The following is a 7,313-nucleotide window of genomic DNA, read 5'->3' on the forward strand; positions in this document are numbered from 1 at the left end:
GCCTGCATTACTTACGTGTATGTGCATGTATTTTTGTGTGTGTGTCTTCTAGTGAATAAAGCCGTAACATTTACGGAACAAAAACACAAAGCTGAAGTAGTTTCTCTGTGGCATCCGTCTTGTTGTTTCCGTTGCTCTTTTTGAGTATTTGACTGCTGCTTGTTCAGATGGCAGTTTACATAGTCATTGCTTGCATGAACAAGAGAAGCTGCTATAAAAGCCATGTTCAGTGTTTTCTGTGTGACATTAGCTGGGGGAAACAGGCAAGTGGCTAATGATTAGCAGGCTACTTTATAAAAAAAAGTGACACTATGAACCATGAAAAAAAAGTGACCTGCATCAAAATGTACGGCCGCACTCTCCTGTGCCATATTCTAAAGCCAGGTGTCCGACTCATTCTCATAAACGCACAGACCTCAATGTCATGGAGGCCTGTATGTTGTCCCAAGGTGATGCTCACTGGAAAATGCAGTGTGAGAATAACAAATCGAGGGTCGTGGCTGATATTTGCTGAGGAGGTAGCCAGTATCAGATGCTAATAACGCGATCTGCTGAGGCAGTTCCGCAGAGTTTGCTTATGCATAGGCTCATCTCAGCACGTCTCTGACACATGATATTGTGCTTGAGACTGCAGGCTGTAGCACAACTTTTTAAAAACTGAGCATTCAGTAATAGCAGCTGAATGCACAATGAGGGGTTGACTTCCTGTTTGAACAAAAGTGAAATTGAGTTCTTTGTTCTGTTGTTCTGAGCAAAAGCAGCACTTAGGCTTGCCGTATTAATTTAGCTATTCAGGAAGTTCTGCAGTGTATAACGTCAAAAGGAGCGGACCATATTTTTGGGGGAAAATGCTATTAATGATTTCTATTGTTATGCATGCGGTGCGTGACAGTAGCTCTGTTCTTTCAGAAAAGTATTTGAGTGCATTTTAACAAAGAAAAGACTCCCATTCCGTATAATAGGGGAAATTATGGTTTGCATTGTGTCAGAATTATGGCATTTGACTGTGATCAGCGCCATGTCAAGCAAACATTTTATAGAGGAACCTCAAACTGAGGCTTCAAAATGAATAGCAATGGGGAAAAAAAAATATTTCAAAGGACAGTTTAAAAGGCAGTGTGCAGTAATCAATATGCTTAAATGTGTCACACAAGGACAAGGTATACAGACCAGGGTAAGCCTGTTTGTGTGAGGGAAAGAGAGATTGAGAAAATGTGTGTGTGGGTGTGAGAGACAGAGAGACTGTGAGAGAGAGTGTGTGTGAGAGAGAGATTGAGAAAATGTGTGTGTGTGTGTGAAAGAGAGAGAGAGAATGAGAGAGTTTGTGTGTTTGTTGTGTGTTTATGTGTGAGTGCGTGTGTATGTGTGAAAAGGTAAAGGCAGGTATTCAAAACCCCAACCGCTCACAATGACGGCAAAAATCAACCGGCTCTTCGGCACCGTCCCACCGAGCGTGCGGGTCCTGTACCGGCGGTGATGACCCGTCCCTCCAGCAGCACGGAACAGAACGCAGCCCTCCTATTGGATAAGAGCAGTGGACCTAATCACGTGACCTCGGCCACCGCCACATTGGATGTTACGCTGTTGCCTGGATCACCCGCACGACTGGGTTTCATAGGCCACGGGTGAAAATGGCCCCCCCTTCTGCTGGTCATCTGTGAGTACCGCGAGGCAGCCAGCTCTCTGTGCATTACCGTTCCCTTAATTAACCAGCAATGGACCGCACTGAGCGTGAGCGTGAGCGCAGAGAGCACGGCACTCCGGCTCCGCCCACTGAGGGCGAGCGAGTGTGAGAACGAGCGTGCGCGCGCGGACGTGCTGTCCAGGGGGCGGTTACCGCTAAGGCCGCTAAAACGGAGCGAGCGAGCGAACGCCGAACCTTTCCGCCGCTGCTCTCCGGAGCGCGAGACCGAGGCAGGAAACCCCGCCCTCGCTCCGCGCACGGCGTCCGAACATCGTCCGCCCGCGACGGACCCCCCCCTCCCCCGCGGAACAGGAGGAGGCGCACAGGAGTTGATTTTACTGCTTAAAATAAAACGGATACATCTCGATAAACGTTTATGGATCGCCGCTCTGCTGCCGGGTGCCGCTCGCCCCTCCCGGCCCGCGTCTCTCTCCCCCTCTCTCTCTTCCCTCCCGTCACGTGACGCGTCCTAAATATAGCCTCCCTCCGCTGCGCGCAACGGGGATAACACCCACCCGCTAAAAATAGAGCCCCCCCCGCCCCCCTCCTTCCGGGTGCGATGTGGAATCGCGCCGCTGCTTAGCGTTTCGGCTGTGAAATCCGCGAACGGTGTGAAGCCTGCAGAATCCCGCCGGTGTGACAGAGCGCGGTCCCCAGGGAAACTGCGCGCTCGGCAACATCCGCCGGGCCGTGCGGCGCGTCCTAGCAACGGCCACAGATCCCCGGTCTTTTTGTCGGATGTGTGTACCCTTTGGTGTTGTTATTGTCTGATTTGGCCGTTTGTCACGTGTGTTGCGGGCGCTTCTGTCCATTACCCAGCGGGGCCTTGAGTGAGTGTTGGGTGCATCGCGCTGATCTTTGTGTGATCCGCCCAATTTGCCTGGTCCCTCTGGGCAGGCCGATCGACACGATATAACGATCAGTCAGCCTGCACTCCGTCTGCATAGGATTCATTTTCCTGGGGACTTTGGTTTGGTCCAAATAGGTGAAGTTCCTCAATTGAGGGTTGCAGTGGACTGAGGCCTAACTTGTACTGAAACCTAGTACTTTATGACCCTAAAAAAAAGGTGTTCAGTAATCTTCAGCATCACAGGCCATTTTCGTTAAGTGTAATGCACTGTGGGTAATACATATTTCATAGAGGATGCTTGCGATTGTGAACATATATGCATTCCAATGTATGTTCATCTATCATTTAATTGATCATTGCACTCATTGTTGAAAAGAAGTGTAGGGAGGCTGGTGAAACAGGGGAGATAGATCAGATACATTTTGACCAGTATTAAGCTAGCAGAGATAAGGCTAAGATGTTAACCCCCTCCCGCACATACACGCACACGCACATGCACACACACACACACACACACACACACACACACACTCAGCCATAACAAATGCTGCCCTAATCTCACACTCACGTGCAGAACTGGCTGAGAGCTTGATTGTGTGCTGCACAAAAGCTCCAGTTGCCTGGAGCCCAGTGGCGGACGGATGGATGGATGGATGGATATTGAAAGAGAGAAAGAATTCTCCGGGTTCAACGAAAATCAATTCTGTGGCCTTCAAGGGCAAGATCAGAAGCGTCTGTGTGCTGTAGCTGCGCAGGCCGGCCGGAGAGCAGGCAGCGAGCCTGTTTAAAGACGCAGGAGCCTCGCGTTGGCGAATGATCCACATCACAGCTCAGAACGTCTGCAGGTCGCAGTTTTCCGATTCAGATTTTTACCAATCCCGTATGTCCTGAAATGCCTAAAATTGCATATTAAAAAATGTTTAAAAAAAAAAAAAAATGTTTATATGATAGTGCTCTTCCTTGTATACCCCTCCTCTCAACATAGTAACCGATGCATGTTGCAGGTCTTTAGAAAATTAGAAAGTTCATTTCTGAGGAGCATTATAACGAAACAAAAGCGACTGTGCTCACCCTAGTATGTCACTGGTTGTCAGAAAGGTTGCTTCTTGGGCGACCCTTTCAATGTTACCTCTCTAATGTTGTTGTTTTTTTTCCTGACATCGCAAAAACAGTTTCTCACAAACTTTCATTCTGGCCTGTATATCTAAGGCTTTTTTCAGGCCGATAGCTTTCAATTCTACGGGTACAGGAAACTCTGGTCTGGTCCATTTGTACTTTGCTTGTATAGTGCCCTCACTTCAACACTTGGTACTTCACTGTGAGCGGGAGCCAACTGCACAAGAGCGAGTTATCTGTGGAGATATCAGGGGCAGGTTTTTGATGGGGGGGGCAGGGGGAGGGAGTACCAACCTAAGTGGTTTGGGAGAGCAGGTTTGCCAGCTGCTACACCAGCGGATTGCAGGAATGATGCGTGAGCCACTGAACTCTCTATCACGGGCACCATTGGTGTGGTCAGGATTTAGTCTTCACTGTGGAGTTTACAGCAGTAGTTTTGAATTTTGAAGAAATTTTACATTTTACCTTTGAATTGCTACTAAACAAGTTTTACTGTAACCGAGTAGTAACAATTAACATATTTTTGAACAGCAAACATTTGAGGTCAGCTCAAGTATGGTCATTTCCCTGCAAGGTGTTAGCAGTGCATTATAATTGTGACCACTCACTCCACTGTGGGTTTCATTACTTTTTCATGAATGTGTTTATTTTTATAGCATTTATGAATGATTATCTTATATTTCAAATTAAAGTACAGTAGGTCTTACATTACTAGTGGTTTCATGGCATATACTGTATATTTATGTTATTTTTTTAGCAGTTAGCATGAAGATAGCCGTGCGCTCTACCATGCCAGTAGCGCTTAGCAGTGCTGTTATGCTTTACGGAAGCCATTTTGCGAACTGACTGCACTGCTGGAACAATGTGTGATTTAACTGCCATCCAGCCAATGGCCGCGGCTAAGCAACTACGATCTGGCACGGGACGAATGGCGGCCTCCTGTAAATCTCCCATGAACACCCCTGGCTTTGACCAATCGCAGACCATCACAAAGCTGCTACCAGAACCGACAGGATGTCATTATACACTGACACTGTCATGGTAACACTGCAAAAGCACGCCATCGAAATGGAAATAAAGTTAAATTAAGATTGCTGGCAAACTCCGAGACAACAAACGAAATGCACCATTAATAATTAAAATGGCGTCGTTTGAGAAAACAAGCCGTTTGGTAATGACCGGAGTTCATTACGGTGCACCTGCTGTCTGCCTGGATGCCCGCGGGCCGTTTGATCTTCACCACGTCCTTAAAGTGGAGCCCTTCCCCGAGTCTGATTGCAAACAATGGGGAGCGGGGAGCCTTTTCACAGGCTGCAGGCAGAGCTCCTGGTAATGGCAGCCCTGGCGGGGGGAGTGTGCTCTATTTGTCTTTGACTCGGCGGATGTGGGCCTGATAGATTTTCGGGGCGGGGGGGGCGTTTGGGGGGGGACGTTTAAAAAGCGGGCCTGTGGTGCCTCGGCCCGCCCCTGTCCTGCTCGGGCTCAGAGACTTGCTTTGGCGTCGTTTCGGGGGTTTCAAGCAAAACGGCCAAAACCTTGGTCTCCGTGCGACGAGAGACCCGACTAATGCCATTAATCTGCAAAAGGGGTGGCGCTTCCAAATGGGGTGCTGCAGATGGCGCAGCGAGGCCCCGGCCTGCCAGACGGCAACGTTCAGCGTTACCGCCACCACACGGGGGAGAGGGTCTCCGAGATCCCCCTCAGCCACCGGGGGGCGCCATCCGAACTTTTAAACGCCGCCTTGAGATGTACTTTTTATTTATATAAAACAGAAATATATAAACACAGAGAAATCCTAAAACACACCTTTTAAGTCTGGCAGCTAGGTTGCTTTTATTTAACCGTCCTCTTTATTCAAATTATTTTATTTATTTGTTTGTCTGCTTCTCTTTTATTGTGTTTTTTTTATTGCGTTTCTTGTGTGTATGTCCTTGTAATGTGCATATAAACTTTTTATGGTCCTGTATTTTATTAGATTTTGTGTCATGCACTTTGAATTTCATCTTTTGAATGAATCGTGCACTATAAATAAAGTTTGAAATGTGAAAATGAAACTGTCACAAGGGTGTAATTGGATACGCTCACACTGAATTGAAGAGCTGGTTTAAAAAAAAAAAATCATACCACATCCAACAAAACACTTTCCATAGGATTAAACCTGTCAACCGTTTGTTCATAATAATGCATGTCTGTCGCTCTCAAAGAAGCAGAATGGAAAAAATTTGTCTAAAAAATTTTTTTTACCTACATCACCATAACTGTTACTTTTCCCCCCTTGTGTTTCTTTGAAAGGTCAGGGCCTTTGCTGTCAGTACTTTAAGATATTAAAATAAAAGCTGAAGCAACAGAACTGCACTCTCTCTTTGGTTAGAGAAAACACTCATCCAGGAAACTGCACCGTTGTTTGTGTCTCACACGTAGCTTGTTATAAGATTTGTTTGTGTAGGTGTTGGGATAAAGTACATTTATTCTCAAGGGGATGACTGTAGCTTCCCACTTGGGATTTAACCCTCAACCCACAGGGCCGGCGCTCGAGCTACTCCACGATATGTAGCGCCCACAGAGCATTTAAAATGGAGCAGGCAAACAAAACCGAAAACACTGAGACAATTTCGACTAATCACAGGGACAGTTATGGCACCATTAAAATCCATTACCATAATCTCTTTAGGTTTAGCGCCTTGCTTGTCAAGCTTTCCGTGAGAAACGGCGGAGTATTTCGCCCGGATAAGGACGGAAATACACAGCCTGCGGGACTGCAGCGGATTAGCACCTCTAGGCTAGCGAGTCTTGAGTGATTAAATTTCTTTGAACCCACTGGGGGGGCGGGGGGGAAACTGGGGTGCGCCTCGGTTAATGACTCTATTTGGAGCTGTAGTTTGTTGCTACCGCCCCCCCCACGCCCCGCGCCCTTTTCCCCTGTAAGGGGAACGACACCGCACACATCAGAGAGGAACTCGCTGGCTGAGTCATCCCAAAACCGTGCTCTAAAAAAACTGGAAAAAAAAAGAATTGAGTTTCCCATCTAATTAGTTATGCGTGACATTTCAGGGCTGAAGCGAATGATGTTCCCCTCTCGTCTTCGCCTGAGGGGGGGGGTGTCCTCCTACTCCAGACCCCCCACCGACTCCTCGTCACAGTCATTTCATCTGTGACAACACAAGGGCTGGTGTGCAGTTTATCCGTCAGGCGAACACGGTCTTATTAGAATACAGATTTGCGACATTGCTCTGCGCGTTACCCATCAGCCACCGCTCTGCGTATTCCAATTTTGGAGGGGTCGCCCACGGGGGGGAGTGGTCATGGTGGGTGGAGGGGGTTTGTGTGCGGGGGGCCACTAGGATGCTCTAATGATGGAGGCATCTGGCGTTTTCCGTCTGACTGCATTACCCATCAGCCACTGCTCTGCGCAGCCACTGTGGACGGGTCGCCTGCTGGGAGAGCCGTCATGGCGGGTGGGGGGAGTGGTTTGTGGGGGCGTTGGTGTGGGGTGGTTGGGGGGCGACTGGGATGCTCTAATGACAGAGGGGTCTGGCGTCATCCGTCTGACTGTCACTGGCTGTCGCCCGGTCCCCCCGCGACAGCGCGGATCTTTGAGAACAGCGGCCCTCATGGTGTCATGGCCGGGGGGGCGGGGGCCGGGGGGCGGGGGAGCGGGGGGAG

Source organism: Anguilla rostrata, chromosome 7 (genome assembly GCF_018555375.3).
Source record: "Anguilla rostrata isolate EN2019 chromosome 7, ASM1855537v3, whole genome shotgun sequence".
In the NCBI taxonomy this organism is placed as follows: Eukaryota; Metazoa; Chordata; class Actinopteri; order Anguilliformes; family Anguillidae; genus Anguilla; species Anguilla rostrata.